Here is a 16,972-nt window from a genome sequence, read left to right on the forward strand (position 1 = left end):
ATGTAAGTTTCAATTTCTGTCAAATCCTGAAGGAATTTCACCATCGTGCAAAAGGAAAAAGTGTCTGGCACATCTCTAGGACCCCAAAAAGCCCAAAACCCGCCATGCCGTGAATTTGTGCATTTTGGCCAGCTTTCTAGGGTCTTGGCAACGTGCCGGAGACTTTTTCCTTCTGCGTGATGGTGAAATTCCTTCAGGATTTGACAGAAATGAACTCTCGATACCTAGAATTGGTGAAAATGATCCGAAATTGGCTAGAAATTACTAAATTTACACAATTAAAATGATGGAGAAAATATATCATCAATGACTTAAACAAAATACAATGGAATTCATGACGAGCAATGATAACTTAAAACAAATAATAAAGACATGCGGTCATGTATCCATTTAAATATATGTTTATGTATACAAAAGGCCTCACAGGCTATCTTTCTTCTTGGCTAGTTCAAGTACATTGAGAATAGGGGTCTTTGAATCCCCTAGTGGATTCCTAGATATAAATCTAGCCACAATAGCACTAACATCCTCCTCTCCTACTGCCAAAGACATAGCCGTTGCCGTCAATGCCCTACCATGAATGTTCGATCCAAAGGCATTGATAGTAGCCAGGCGGTGTACCAAAATGACTTTATCGGCATTCCGAGTAATGTTGGAGTATCCAATAGCGCGCGACAATGCCTTGCACTTCAACAGCTCCGAAGGACCTCGAGAAGAAAATTTGCTGTGAAAGACCACGATATGCTCCGCAACTTTGCCAAGGTAATGGGCCAAAGAATGATCTCACCCAAATGTGATGCGAACATTACCCGTCAAATCAGAATTCATCAAGCTCAAACGCATCTTGCAACAATTCAACAAACATTAGAAGACCAACAAAACAAATTATACTGAAAGAACATCAAAATAAAAAATGTTGTTCGAACTTACCACTACATCGTCATTGGCTTCTATCGCTTCCTCATTTGCAATGTTGATGGAACCAGGTGCTATGTGATGTTCATTTTGGGAGGCGGATGCTTTCTCCTGACTTGTGTTGGACGTGGAAGCTTCTACATGAGAGGGTTGTGCATTGTATATGGATGTGTCTACATCCCTCATTGAAACCAGCATCGTCAAGAGAAAGTCTTCCATTGTCTGGTCTTCGGTACCTAAAACCCCAAGATCTTTGACACTTATGTCAACATTGAACCCCGATAGGACTCCGAGTGCCTCATCGTCTCGTAGTCCAAAAATAATCTCTATGTCATGGAGGAATACGTACTCTTCTCCATCGATGATGAGGGGGGACAAGGACCATAATTCTGAGTCTGGGTCAACGGTCTCTGATGCAGATTCTTGCTCTACTGGGGGCTCTTGAAGTAGGCTCAATGCTTGAACTGCTTCCATCTCCTCTGTTGGATTGTCAAGACTCTCTTCCATGTAGATGTCTAAGTCTAGTCTAGGGATGACCAAATCAGCAGTTCTACTAGAGAAGGTGCTAGACGATGAGGCTTTTTCCTCTAAATTTCCTTCTTGGAGAAGGAAGATGAGTGTCATCTCCCATGAAAGGAATTTGGTGCCTGTATTTCCTATGATCCATGTCTCTAGGATGTCTTGAACTTCGACTATCCTAAACCCTTCCTCTATAAGGTTGTCACAAAAGCGGGCCAAGCACTTTACAAACTTGGGTTCCTCTACGAACAGATACTTTATGTAATCTATGGGAACCCATCTCTTTGAAGTGTGGTCAAGTGTATAGGCAAAATTTATGTAAAGGATGAGATCTGAGAAGTCATCCTTTGCTCGCATATATGTGCCTAGGAGATCTTAAGTCCTATCAAATACTAAAAATAGCTCTTCCTCATGATCTACAAATGCAGTTCATGAGATGAAGTCATGGAACGTAGCTCTAGCTGAATCCATGGCAAATAGCAGTTGATGGAGGGAGTAACTTCTGAGGACGGGAGTTTCTATGGCTCTCTAAATATGAAAGTGAGAATGTGATGTAAAAAGGGCTCTTACCCCTTAATATATAACAAAACCCTAAAAATTAAAATTAATCATAAAATCCCCAGATTTTTCAAAAAACATTTACCATGAACTGAAAGGAGAAAACATTAAAAGAAATAACATTTTAATTTAATTGTCCATCATCTTTTGAAGCAATAACTAGGATTTAACATACAAACCATTAAATGCTACACTAGTCAAACACATTGTTAGCAATCTTCAAAGTTGCAGGAGGAATGAAATTGGCACTGTGCATGCACTTCTCCACATGACAGCTGATCTTACCACCATTTAAGGTAAAGTAGAAGGACTCTAACATGCCGTCCTCCATGACCAATAGGTGTTCTCGCACATCCCTTAGAGTCCATTGCGATGTGACATTCACATTCTTGACATCTCCCTCTTCAACATCAATAGACAAACTTACCCCCATATTGTCTTCATCATTAGAGTCAAGGGAAAGCCACCGGCCATTTGTTTTCTTCCAGCGCCTGTACTGAAAAGCTAAATACAACATTTGGCATGACAAATGGTATCTAATAACCACATTGTCTTTACATGCATGACATTGAAATACATCACCCTTTTGGTCGCCTGACTTGGTTCCCCCATTCATCCCAAGTAAATCTTTAAGAGCATTTTCATCTACACGCTTGTAGGACCACATAGTTTTTGTTCTATGCATATGTATATTCTGAAATAAAGAAGCAAAAATGTGCAGAGGCATAAACCAAGATAACCTTGCCCATTTGGACCCAAATGTAAGCTTCATGGCCATGTCCACATCCTTTGCAATCTTGTCCTTGTACGATTGCAATGTCCTCGAGTCCACATTGCTGCAATCCATGTCTTGAAGTTGTGGTGGTACAATGGTTTACAGACGGCCATAGCTTGATGATGTCGTTGGAGTGATGTATGTTGCATTATACCAATACACATTCTTCATTCGCAAGGAGGCCAACTTCTCCCCGGCATGCATTTTCTTACCTAAATCCTCATGAATCGCACTGAACTTGCCTATGAATGATTCAACTGGTTCCCACTCCTCGAGGTCCGAAGGGAAAACATCTACCACCATGAATAAGAGCTCTTAGAAACCAAACTCAAAATTTCCAAATGGACTCATTACACTTACAGGTGAAAAAGGTACATAGATAGAAAGGCTCATAGTGTGATGGTATCCTAGATTGATTGAATGATGGAGGAACCCGCATATCTTTTCCCATGTAAACATGTTGCACTTTTGTGAGCCATCCTTTCTTCCCAAACTTGGACTTCAAGATGTGCCCCTTCCACTTATGCAAGATGTCACCTCTCTTGCTCTTGGGAAGCTTATGTGGACCTTTGGCTGATCCTTTCATTCACTATCCAATCATTTAAGCTATAGGTGTAAGGGATCCACTCATCCAATGCATTTCTGGTGTTGTGGAAGACACAAGAGGTCATAGCATTGCGTGGTCTTGTAGCCTTTCTCCTCACCATGCTTGCAGAGGTTGCAACAGCAAGAATGGGACTCCTACACAAGGCAATGCAGCTCCAACAGAGGCACAAAAGAGGGAGAAGGAGAGGGACAGAACAGCAACAATAGAGGCACAGGAGAGGGAGAAGGAAAGGGACAGAGTAGCTCTAACAGAGTCACAAAAGAGGGAGAAGGAGAGGGACAGAGCAGTAGCAACAAAGGCACAAGAGAGGGACAGAGAAACAGCAATAGAGGCATAGGAGAGGGAGAAGGAGAGGGATAGAGCAGCTCCAACAGAGGCACAGGAGAGGGAGAGGGGAGAGAGAGAGAGAGAGAGAGAGAGAGAGAGGAGCTATAGCAAGCAAGCCAGAGCAACAGGGAGTAGAGAAAGAGGGGGAAGAGGGAAAATGCATGGGATTTGGTTCAAATCTAAGTGATTTGGCAGGCTAGACCAGAACAGTGGGGGGCAGAGGCCCTAGAAAGAGGGAGGGGAGAAGAAAAATTTGCCATTTGGGCCCTACCATCCCTTTGATTGCAGTTTTGGGCTCATGTGGGGGAGGTGCACCTAGTAGGAGTGTCAAACATGGGTTAAGAGGGGGGGGATGGTTTGGGTGGTCCCTAGTGTAAGGGGAGCAACCAATAGGGGCTCTCTGTAGGCCTGCCCACCCTCCATCTCAACATACCATTGCCCCATACCTTTTAGCACTCTCATTGGAACACCTCAAATCACTCTCTAATCCCTTAAAATTAGGAAACACTAATTGGAGGCCCTTTTGAGACCCCAATTCTCCCCTAATGGTTAATTTTTTTAAATAGGTTTGAAAATTATAAAGAAGGGGGATAATATTTAGTAAAAATTAGAAATAAGGGGGGGTTAAAAAAAAGGTAAAGATAAAGGGTGGAAGAGGGGGAGGGGGGGAAGAATACATAGAGGGTCAAAGCATGTGTGTGTGTGTGTGTGTGTGTAGATTAAAAATTTTCATCCATAACTGAGCCTGTGTAGATTAAAAATTTTCATCCATAACTGAGCCATACAATCAATTCTATCAATTGGATAAAAAGTCAAAAAAGGGGAACAAATAAGGAAAACATGTTTGAGACATCTAAGTTGAAAAATGCAATGGCTAGAGTTTGCAAAAGATTTCACCAAAATTAGGAATTTGTAGTAATGTTTAATTTAACAAACACAATATTGAAAAAACATGTCGAATTCTCAGGTAGTCCAGGTTCTGAGGTTAGGGTCCACTTACCTGCCACCATCCAAACAAACTAGGTGTTAGAGGATCATAGTAATGTTTGGGTAGACAGGTAATGCCTATTTTTCCCAGCTTGTCGCTTTACCTAGGAATATATACAACCATATAGATTCTTAAATTGATAATTACAAAAAGTTTAAGTCCCAAATATTAAAGTTAGTAAAAAATAAGACGGATCACAAAAAGACTAGGAATTATCCATGCTAAGTAATTATCGAATGGATGTGAATGAATTGTATGGCACTCCAACCAATTTGTGGACTTCCTAAAAGTGGGGGAGCTTTATAGAATAGAGGGTTCGAGTGTTCTATCAAGGGGAGCTAGTGAAGGTGGAACATTGAAATTTTGCTTGCTTCTTGATGCCACCACATGTATCATTAAAGGAGAACCCTTTGATGGGAACCTTCGCTTACTACCGGATCATTCACTATGCACATATGTTCCTTGGGCGACTGAGATGGTGAACTTCAACAAATGGAATGTTTCCAATGCAATGGGAACAATTGGCATTGTGATAATCAAAGTGGCTAGCGAGGATGGCTCAAATGATCAAATCATTATTGTTGCTGATGGCCCCCGAGATGAAGACAGAGCCGTAGTAAGTTAGAACAACCATTGTTTCTTCTTTGAAATTTAATGTGTCCAAAGGCTAGTTGGGAAATCAAAGTGTGTGTTTAGATTAAAATTTCCCATCAATAATGGAGCCATACAATTAATCCCATCAATTGGACAAAACATAAAAAAAGGGGAACATATAAGGAAAAAATGTTTGAGACATCTAAGTTGAAAAATGCAATACCTAGAGTTTGCGAAAATTTCCACAAAAAATAAGAATTTGTAATAATATTGAGTTTGACAAACACAATATTGAAAAAAGGTGTTGAATCCCTAGGTAGTCTAGTTTTTGAGGTCTAGGTCCACTTACTTACCACCATCACAACAAACTAGGTGTTAGAACATCATAGTTACATTTGGGTAGACAAGTAATGCTTGTTTTTCCTAGCTTGTTATTGCTTGACCTAGGAATATAGACAACCATATGGATTCTTATATAATTTAAAAAAGTTTAAGTCATAAGTGAGTAAGGGGCAGATGACTGCATGGGTTGAGAAGGGATTAGAGGAGTTATGGGAGGATCAATTCAATCCCATGAAATGAAAAAACACCCACGCACAACACTAGAGGAATAGAGCTAGGACCAAATGCACTAGAACACGCTAACCTCACTTGAGTTCATTCACTATGGACCTATTGAAGGGGGCATCCCCACTACAGGTCCTTTGCCCAAGAAGGACCCAAGGATAGGCTAAACAATTCAAGGGGAATCCGAAAAATGCCAAAAATAGGTCCCACAGCTAGGAAAGAGGGATGACCGATAGCATAGTTGGTTAACCCTCTAAACCGGAGGCTTGGCTCCATATCCCTCCAACCCGGAGGGATAGAACCCTATCCAGCCTAGAGAGTCCTTGATAACCCCTTGACTCCAATATCCCCCCAAATGGTATCCCTTTTACCCAATGGCATATAGCACTATCCCATCAGCCACGTGTACCCATAGAGCCATCCTGCCAACCGATATCTCATCGACTTGATGGGATGGACCCCTATCCCACTGACCCGTTGGCATGAGCCAACCCACTGGTTAGAGGGACCCTTCCTATAAGGACAAGCCCTAACCCTCAACAGGTGTCGTAGTAAAAAGGCACAGGTTTTGCCAAAATTTACATAGTGCCCCCCCTCCCCCCATCTTCCAACTACCTTCTTAGCCTCCAAAAAATGCTCAAGAGAACTCTATGAACTCAGATTCCTCGTAATCTACAAATTCTCTCATCACTAAATTTCCCTCCATCTTCAAAATGAACTAAGAAGATGATAATTTCCAGGAACTTGATAATGAGCTTGGCCTCACCTCCACTCCCCAATCTCAAGCTTAGGGCACTCCCTTCACTCCCCAATATCAAGCTTCGGGCACTCCCTTCACTCCCCAATATCAAGCTTAGGGAACTCCCTCCATGCCATCAAAATGCCCTCCAACATCCAAGAGGATGAACTACATGGGAATACAGAAACTTTCGCAACCTCTACCACCAAGCCGTCCTGTAAGAGAGCACAAGGAACCCCTGAAGTGGCTCCGAGCCTAGGGGAGTTCAAGGTGGTTCGATCTTTAGCCCACTCACCCCTTGGAGAACAATGGCATGAGGAAATTGGTGGATGTTCCATCCCCTCACGCTACTTCTACAAGGGCGAAGCACTTTGTACTATTGTAATACAACAGCCTATATTGCCTTACAGTACCCAAAGGTCCAGCCCTACTTACTCTCAACTGGTCTCAAGCCCGTGGTTGACAAACTCCCATGTGGAATCGACATGAATTTGCTTGGAGAATTCCTCTCGAGTACGATGCCAACACCATGGCTACATCCTCCATGATGGGAAGGGTGTTCCACACATGAGCCACCTCACTATTGCTCTAGTACGTGGAGCCTTCAGCCTTCCAATGGTGGGGGAAATGTTTGTCATGAAGGAGAATATGGATGATGTGCTTAACCCCATTTGCAAGTGTGACAAGAAGAAAAATAAGGGGTGCATCAACTTCATAGACATCTTAGACCCCCAGTTGGACAAGCCTGCTAGGGTGGTGTAGTTGTTTCTAACACAAGTCATACACATGGATTACTGGCTATCATCCTCAACACGCTCGCCCACATGGCCCAATTCAAATAACAAACTATGCGGATTACTTTTTCACAAATATAAAGGAGGACTTAGACTACCATGGCAACCATCTCAGCAACCCAATGATCTATATGCTAGTCCTCTACCACACAATCAAGGAATGGTCACCCGAGGGATATGGCTTGGCTGATAAGGATGTAGTGGTGGACATCGAGGCCGCTGAAGAAATTATGGGCCTCCCCACTCCCAAAAAGAAGCTTAAGCTCTCCCAAGGAGAATCCTTCATGTCCCAGAAGGAAAGAACAAGAGTGGAAGAAGAGGCTTGAAAGCAGTGGGAAGAGGCAAGCATCCAAAATTTCTTACAATACCAATTACAAATGGAAGCATGAGCCAGAAGGCAATAAGAAACTTAGAAGAACAAAGAGCCCATCAATCTCGACAATGAATAGATGGACTTCACGACATCTAACATCAAACTTGGGCAAACTTAGGAACAACTACAAACTCAGGGCCAGTAGTCAATCCAAGGTCAGCCATCATCCCTTACATGCTCCTTGACTTTCCCATGGGTTGTTGACCCAACAGAAGCCCTACAATTTTGTTCCACCCTTGCCTATACTTCCAAAGAGTCCTATAGCCAGATGCTAGAGCCACAAGATGAACAAGCTACAAGGCTCTCTTGTGTAGTCTAGCAAGCCCAACTCCAAGCTTAGCAGGCACAGAGCCTTATGGTCACCACCCAAGTAGCAAGGAAACTCTCGTTGGAGTAGGTAGAAAGGTACCATAAGAAAGCAAAGGACTTGTAGACCCAAGTTACAAGGGTCCAAGATGAGCTCATGTCTAGCCAAGAAGTGGTCCAAATGCTAGTGGACTAGCTCAACAAGAATGAGTTGAGCCTAGTTGAGCCTCAAAGTGGCATAGGAACAAGCACAACTACCAGTGGCATGACAACAGGAAGTACATGAGACCCAGCTCTACTCCCTTTAGGACTAGCTAAACATATAGAGGGAACATAACTTCGCCTCCAACAAGAGCTTGATTGCTTGTGGAATACTTAGGATCCTGGAGACTCTTCCCTCAAAGAACGGAAGCAGGAGAGTTCAGATTGTTTTGGGAGGCCTCTTGGGAAGTAGCCACATTCACTCTCACACCATGAACGATCACAGAAACCCTACAAATGCGATTCAATGCACTAAGAGCACAAAATTTTAATATCACCTTGACCTCACCACATCACTACCCACCAATGCACTCACCACCATAGGCCCCCACCACACTGATCAGTACCGTCCAATTTTAGAAATGTCTTATTTTTGTCTCAATTTATAGCCAAATGGCCTAGAGCTCTCAACCACCCCACTGACCTACAAACACTAGGCTCCCACCCAATTTTGCTAAAATTTCAAGCTTGGTGCTGCATCACCAACTAAGTCCCAAAATTCTCCTCAGGATGAGGGAGTGATGCAAGTGGTGAAGCCTAATGAATTAGGCCCATGGGTTTGCGAATACAATCCCTTGTAAAGAGGCATCGAATGGATGCAAACCCATGGTCGCAACTCCCCAATCAGCTATCACCACCCAAAACCTCTTGGCCAGCTATAATGTACAAAGTTACCACCCCCTTGGCATTATTATCCTTTTTAACCACATTCTCCAATTTCTACGGGATATGCAAGGATCCCTTATGAGCAATTTTGACATTATACATGTGGCTTATCTGAAACTCACGAAAGTAGAAGCCCAAGATGTGGTTACCTTTTCAATTCCACCGCACCACTCCCCCATGATACTAATCCACCACTCCCCCCTAATGCTAACCCACCACCCAAAACCCCTTTTTCAATCCCGTCTAACCCCCGTTGCCCCACCCACATCACCCTAATCACTCTTCACATGCCTCTAACACATTTCAACACACTGCCTCCACCTCACAACACATTGCACAAGAGGCCTCTCAAACAATCTCCTTCTTTGCTCCCATGGATCTTCCTAAAGAGGCTCTTAATACTTTGCTATGCCCTGTGGTCATTCTTACGACCCCGACCACTTCAATGACAACGGGCTATAGGAGGAGCATACATTTCCAATAAAGATGATGAAGAGCCTCCTACAAAACAATCCCCTTCAGTGGAAGAACTGGATTGGTTGCCAGAACTTGGGGTCTTCCAAGACATTCCCACTAGTGCTCGAATGCATAATTGGAAGAAGCACTCAAAGGGTCACGGCTCCAATCTCAATGAAATCATGGAGGTTCGACCTTAGAAAAATTCATTGTTCAAACATTCCAGGATTGGAGGGACAAAAATCCTCAACACATGCGAGGAGGCTACCATTTAGACCGAAATGGTACCATCCCACCCAACGATGAAGAAACTAGGTTACAACCAACTTGGAGGGTACAATTTTGGCGGTTCTACCACAGTGCCCCACTCAAACGCCGCATCCACCCATTGTATATGCCAATGGAAAGACAGTGGGACTCGTCCAAATTCCACAAGCTACAAGCCCAAGATCCTAATATTCTATATAACTTCCCAAAGTTCAACTTTCCCAAGAATCTAACTTAGCAAGGACTATGTCACTGACTTGATGCCTTGAACGAAATGTATGCCTCCATCCCTGACCCAGCTATTGTGGGTGGTAGAGGTCCACTTCAACTGACTGATTATTCTTCTCCACTATGACCTTCGTAGTCACAACTACCCCATTGATGACAAGGTCCACAATCTTATTGTTTAGATTGTCTTTGATCACGACACTGGCTCCTCGTTGTTCCAAGGCATCTGCATGTACCTCCAAGTTTGTAACCTCCACGCATCATAATCGGACATACAAGGACTTGCATGGAAATACCATCCTTACTTCAGTCAAATCACAACCCAACAGCTCCAATCCTTCAACATTATCACATCCTTGTCGCATAAGTCACCCCAACATCACATGCCTTTCTTATTCAAAGCATGGGCAAGAAGCTGAGCATTCTTGATATGACCCGATCCATGGATAGTGGAGAAACAAATCAAATCTAGACACATGTAGTGACCTTTTATTGTAGGAGTTGAGTGATCCTTGAGAGTCAACTAGGCTTACCAAAAAGATTTTCATAGCTCATTGCTTATAGTAGTGCAAGGATCTAAGTTGAAGAGAACATTGAAATCTTCTAGGCTACCCCCTTTAAGGAATCCTTTAGGTCTAACCTTGGCCATATTTAGCAGCAACAATACAAATATTGATGAGTTAAGTTCAGCAAGTGAACAAGTTATCCATTGGAAGCAAGAGCAACAGTAGCATACTGAATGTCAATGGACCCTTTTCCTCCTTTGTCTTTGGGAAGAGTAAAAAATCACATTTGATAAGAGAAAAGTTTTGCTTATTATCATTACCCCCCTACAAAAAACTTCAACAGAGGGCAATAAGGGCATTGATACATTTCTTGGAAGAAAGCCAGCAAGAAGGTAGAACATGGTCACTAAATAGAGGTAGTGATGAAAAGCCATACTTCTACGTGCTAGATTTAGCTAAAGGCCCCTTCAAATTTGTCAAGGATTCATTTCCACATTATTTCCAAATCTCTGCATGCATGCATGTGCATGTGCATGTGCGTGTGCGTGTGCGTGTGCATGTGCATGTGCATGTGCGTGTGCGTGTGCTTGTGCGTGTGCATGTGTGTGCACGTGCACATGTGCGTGTGCATGTGTGTGTGCATGCGTGTGTGTGTGTGTGTGTGATGTGCTCACATGCATGCACCTGCATGTGTGTGTGGATGCATGTGTGCACATGTGGACACATGTGCGCGCATGCATACGCATGCACACACACATGCCCACACACATGCACATGTGCACACACACACGCACACACACATGCACGTGCACATGCACACACACACACACGTGCATGCATGTATGTCACACACACACAAACACTCATCCTTGCACGTATGTGCACATATACACACACAGATTCTCCGCATGTGTGCATGCATGCACACACACATGTACGCACATAGATACACATACATACATATAAATAGATACATATGCATGCACATGAACACACCTCTACATACCTACCTACACACACTCACGTGCATGCATACACACACGAGATACATACATGTGTAGGTATATGCATGTGGAAGCCTGTGCATGCATGCGCACACACACACATGTGCATGCAGGTGTGCACACACACATACACACACACACACACTGTGGAAGCCTGTGCGTGCATGCGCACACACACATGTGCATGTAGGTGTGCACACACACACATACACACACACACACACACACACACACACACACACACACACACACACACACACAGTGGAGAAAGAGAGAGAGAGAGAGAGAGAGAGAGAGAGAGAGAGAGAGAGAGAGATTCTAGACTTGACCCATAGAATGAATTTACAAGAAATCCCAATGTACCTTAGCTTAATTGAGCTCCTAACCCAACACTTTCTAGCCCTCACATTCCCTCCTTAAGCTAATTAACATGCCCCCTAAACGGTTCTCAAGTAATTTACTCCATTAGTTTGTTGGTAAATTGAAAAGGTCTTTATTATCAAATGGAGAATTTCTTAGGTGAAATGATAAGGTAAGGTCAAAGTGATAACTTCAAAATTTCATGCGGGGGGATTTGAGTTGAATACATCCTTTATCCATTAATATGGTCTCTGCAATAGCTTTATGAGATATTATGAAAAAAATTATTGTAAAGAGTTTTTCATTCTCACCCTCATAAATAATAGGGTGGGAAGGCCCTTTGTTCATAAAAAGAGGGACGCCTTATTATTGACTTCCTCTTCGCAAACCTCCTGCTTTCCTTTACCACTCCTCCCCTACTCTCTTTTCCACCCATTATATATTTTTGAATTGGGGAACGTCTTTAAGGGAATAAGGAGGATAAATTTATTTCTAGAAGACTTGTCCCATGTTATGTAATAGACAAAAAGTGATGCTATACATATAATATATTAGAAATATATCATGTTATGTAATAGATAGAAAGTGATGCTATACATATAATATATTTAAAATATATCATGTATTGTGTGAAGATAAAATATTCATGCAAAGTGGAGTTTCAAAAGCTTATAGAGTACAATAGCATAGTACTCATGATAAGGATGAATTCAAATATAAAAGGTTTGCTATAATAATGTGAGATATTGTGCAAGATCTTTAGTTTCTTATATTATTGTACAACTAGCTTAAATGCATGCAAATTACTTTAAAGAATTGCTGCCTCATGGCACATGCAATAAGTCCATGGTAGTCAGTTTCAAGAAAAGCAAATGGTAGTGGATGTTGAAGGCTTTCAATGAATTGAATCCTGGTGGACTATTTCAAAGAAATGCTTCCTCATGGAACAAGCAAGTCCATTGTAGTCACTTTAAAGAAAAGTGACTGGCGGTGGAGTTTGAAGGCTTTCAATGAAGGTAAATGCTAGTGGAGTTTGGAGGCTTTCAATCAGAATTATGCATTGCAAGCTGTTTAGTTTCTTATATTCTTGTACAACTAGCTTGCATGCATGCAAATTATGTCATGGCACATGCAAGCCCATAGTAGTCACTTTCAAGAAAAGTAAATGGTAGTGGAATTTGAAGGCTTTCAACAAAAGTGAAATGGTGGTGGACTTTGGAGGCTTTCTAGCAAAAATCATGTACTAGCAAAGCATTGAGATTGCTTTCATGAAGTGTTTGGTTAGATACCATTTTGATATATGGCATGAATTGGTAGGGAATACGACATGATTTGGTAGGGAATACAAGTAGGGCAATTCATAATGACGATAGTAGCATGCTTTCTATAAGTTCACCTTATTGTACTTGTGCCTTGCAATGGTTTATTCCCTATTGCTGGATACGTTATTATGAGTTCCTATTGCCAACTACATGCTCTTGTAGTGACTTATCTCCTGTTGCCAACTATTTCCTATTGCCAGCTATGTACCTGCCCTTGTACCTAGGACTTCCATTGCCAACTCCCACAATTGATGCATGTGACTATAGGTGCTTCATTTTTGTACCCTTCACTCTGTTCATTGACCCCTTACCTACTACTTCAAAGGCAATCCTCGTCATTGATCTAGTTCACCATTCGGTAAGACATTGGCCCACAGTCTACATCTCTTGTTGCTAATCGAATTCCACTAACATACTTTTGTTTTCAGAAGTGGGTTCAGAGGCTTGGGGTGAGGAAAGGGATGAACCACACAAAATAAGAAGTAATCCACAATTGGAAAAATAGAACATGTTCATAGATAGACCTTTAATATTTAAGGGACAAACTATGTTCTTTTGTCTCTTGGAAACCTTCTCAAAAAGACGTCATGGCAAACTTGTAGCTTTGAGCACAACCCCTCATGTCTCTCTTGGGGACCTAGAATCTCATGCATACAAAATGGAGGTAGCCATTGCCTATTTTATTCATGTCATCAGTGCTCTAAAACTCAAGACTATTATTTTATGGCATTCAAAGCACCTACCATGTTGAGAGGGTCCTGAGAATTGAGCTAGAGTTGGGAATATACTCTAGATAGAACAATGTTTGTCAAAATCTCAAGTCTATCTTCTGATATGGTTGATGCTAAGCCAAGTTTTAGATTTCAAAAACTGAGGCATGTGGAAATATTTGTGGCCCTTTGGTAAGGGTAAATGTTGAAATCCAAATGACAAACCCTCCAAGGCTTTTGCCCTTTTAAAGAAGCTATGTCAAACTTTGGATAGTTCCCTCTTTTGATAATGAAACTTGGGGTAGGTCCCTCTTTTGATGATAAAAATTGGCAAGTTTTCTTTAAAAAAGAAAACAAATAAACCTCAAAAACTTGAAGTTTTAAAGGATAGGATGGGGTGGTAAAGGCCACGAGGAGGCCTTTTCCTCAAGTGAACGTGGTGAATGGTAAAGCCACAGCCACTTCTACGTGAGGGAGAGGCCGACTTTTGGCCTTTTCCTCCTGTCAAAGTCATAGGGGTGAAGAGAAAATGTTACAAAAATTAACCCCAATGGTGGTGACTAACAAAGTTGCACACCCGTCATCACTTTTGTAGAGGCCTGGAACCATGATTTGAGCTTGTGTTTATTTAACAACTTTTGCATAGAGGGTTGGAAGCCTAAATCAACTTGCTTCTACAGCTCAACTCATCTCGTAAAAGCTGTGTGATGATCTGACGGTCCAATTCATGCTTGGGGCAAGAGTAACTTTGACAACCTTGGAGAGTTTTCACATTTGAGGTAGTGTACACACCTACTGCCCAAGTATGGGTGTTAGGGGCGTGCCCGAGTCCATGCATAACATGCGCTGAGACCAGGGGGTTTGAATCCTACATTCACGAGTTGAATGCTTGCCTCTGGGATGCGATGTGGGCCAGTCGTGCTTGCATTTGGTCATGATAGCTTGTCTACTCATCACACATTGCCACTCCGAGAGGCGGGTACAGGGCGCTATGGAGGAGGGGCGAGGAAGGTGATGAGGAGATGTGGAGAGCATGATGTGGGCGAGCATTTCTTTTGTGGCGTGGATTAACTAAACGACAATGCCAAACAAACTGCTCAAAAAAAAAAAGAAAAAGAAAAAGAAAAAAAAGATAACGGACGGGCTTGTGGAGAGAGGCATTGGCACAGCGCATTCCAGCTGTGCCCCCGACCTTTTCTACTCGCTAAAATATCACCACCCTCACTTTGCTCGCATCGATCCTCTTATGGCCTCCTCTTGCTCTGCCGCTTTGCATGGATCCTCTACACTTCCTCTCTCTCACCACCATGGATTTACGTGCCTTCCATCGACCTGCAAGTGATTCTCCTGCACGATTCTAGTCCCTTGTTCAGGAATGGATGATGGGTACGTTCCATTCGTGGGCTCTCTCTCTCCCTCTTACTTTTTCAAAATAAGCTGCTGATTTGCTCTGAATTGCGATGTTCTTGTTTGCCTTTGTGGATCCGGAGTTGCTCTAGTACTCGTTGGCATGGCCGTCCTCATTGCGCATTGTCAGTATACCCGTTTGATGGGCGGCCTTTTTGCTCGGCTTGTTTGCCTTGATGTGCGATCTTTCTGATTCGTCGGCGTTTTCGATGATGGAACTCTGTTGTCAAAAAGTTTGTCGAGAATAGCTTCTGGGAGCGCCGCGTGCACTTTTGGCTTCTTGGGTTATCTGTTACTGCATCTCCCGACTGCTGGGTGATTTCGGCAGTCTTCTTGTTTAGTCATTATAGATCAGAAAAAAGGAAATTTGGAATTTCTCGTATGCTGATATATTTGTCACTTCGTAGTCATTTTGATGTAAAAGATGGTGGAGGTTCTGTCCTCGAAAGTCAGTAATGCAAGCGGTCAGGTCCTGGTCACTCAATGATTGATTAGCATAAAGGGGGGCGGCAACCAAATATTGTTTGGGTGCCGGGGCGGATGGGCATGGGCGAAAGGGAGGTGGGTTCGGGGGGGAGATCGGAGTATCATGATGCTTCTTGCACTAAAACGGACTATATCTAGAGGGCAAAATAACTGACCAAGGATGAAAAAAATGAGGAGCCTTCCTCATCACACCTAATTCAGCTATCTGTCTAGATAAATTCTGTGTCTAATGAATTTCAAGATGATGGAACGCATGCCCATTCTTCCGAATTGCAGCCTTGGGATTCCCCCCTACCTGGCCCAGTCCATGACCCAGGCCCCCGTTTCTTACCTGGTACAACTCCAATAAAAGAAACATGTCCGATGATAGTGAAAATAGCAATTCTGTTCGAAAGGGAGGTACACAAACACAATTTGCTTCCTGAGTGAATCTGAAAGAGGGGGGCTGCTATTTTCCTGCTTATTTTAGTTGGTTTTTGGCTGGTTTCTGTCAGCAATGGTTTGCTAATTATATCGTTAGTGGCATTAAGTGACGTCGTTGCTGATGCATGATCGTTTTTTAAATGTTATGTGAGGTGCTTTTGAACTGGGGACTTTATATGTGAAGTAATAGACGGTAATGTAATTTTACGTTTTCAATCCTGCTAATTCAGTTTATGACTAGTTTTCTTTGCAGTCAGTGTGGGGAGACGAAAGAAGTTGGCAATGTGCAGTTTTTTGTGGTTGGGTATTATTTACCTCATGCTTCAATCGATTGCATTTGAGTGCATAGAGTTGCAAAATTTGAGAGGTAACGACATGAGATGTCTGCTTGAGGACAAAGAGGCTTGCAAGAGAGCTGAAGGGAGCCAATGTGAATGGTGTGAGTTGCCCCAGGAATGTTACCATATAGAGCTTGTGCAGAAACTAGGGGCCAGCTGCAATGGTTCTCAAAGACGGCAACTTAAAGAGGTGCAAGATTGTGCGGACATTGCGTCTATGGAGACATGCCTTTCTTTGGACCATTGTAGATGGTGCAGAAGTGATGCTTTAGATGACGGTTGTTTTAGGGCTTGGGAGGCAAGGCGACTGCCTTATCAGGTGTTCGATTGTAGCAAAGTGTCATAGGCATCCCATGGAACTGTAAATTTGGTTCTTGTATTGGAGAAAATGGCATTCTGCATTGAATGTATATTGCCAGCAATCATATAAAGCTAATGCACATTATGTGCTCAATTGATTGTATTCAAAATTGAAG

The sequence above is a fragment of the Dipteris shenzhenensis genome, chromosome 16 (assembly GCF_047967505.1).
Source record: "Dipteris shenzhenensis isolate YYH24624 ecotype China chromosome 16, Dip_SZ_1.0, whole genome shotgun sequence".
Lineage (NCBI taxonomy): Eukaryota > Viridiplantae > Streptophyta > Polypodiopsida > Gleicheniales > Dipteridaceae > Dipteris > Dipteris shenzhenensis.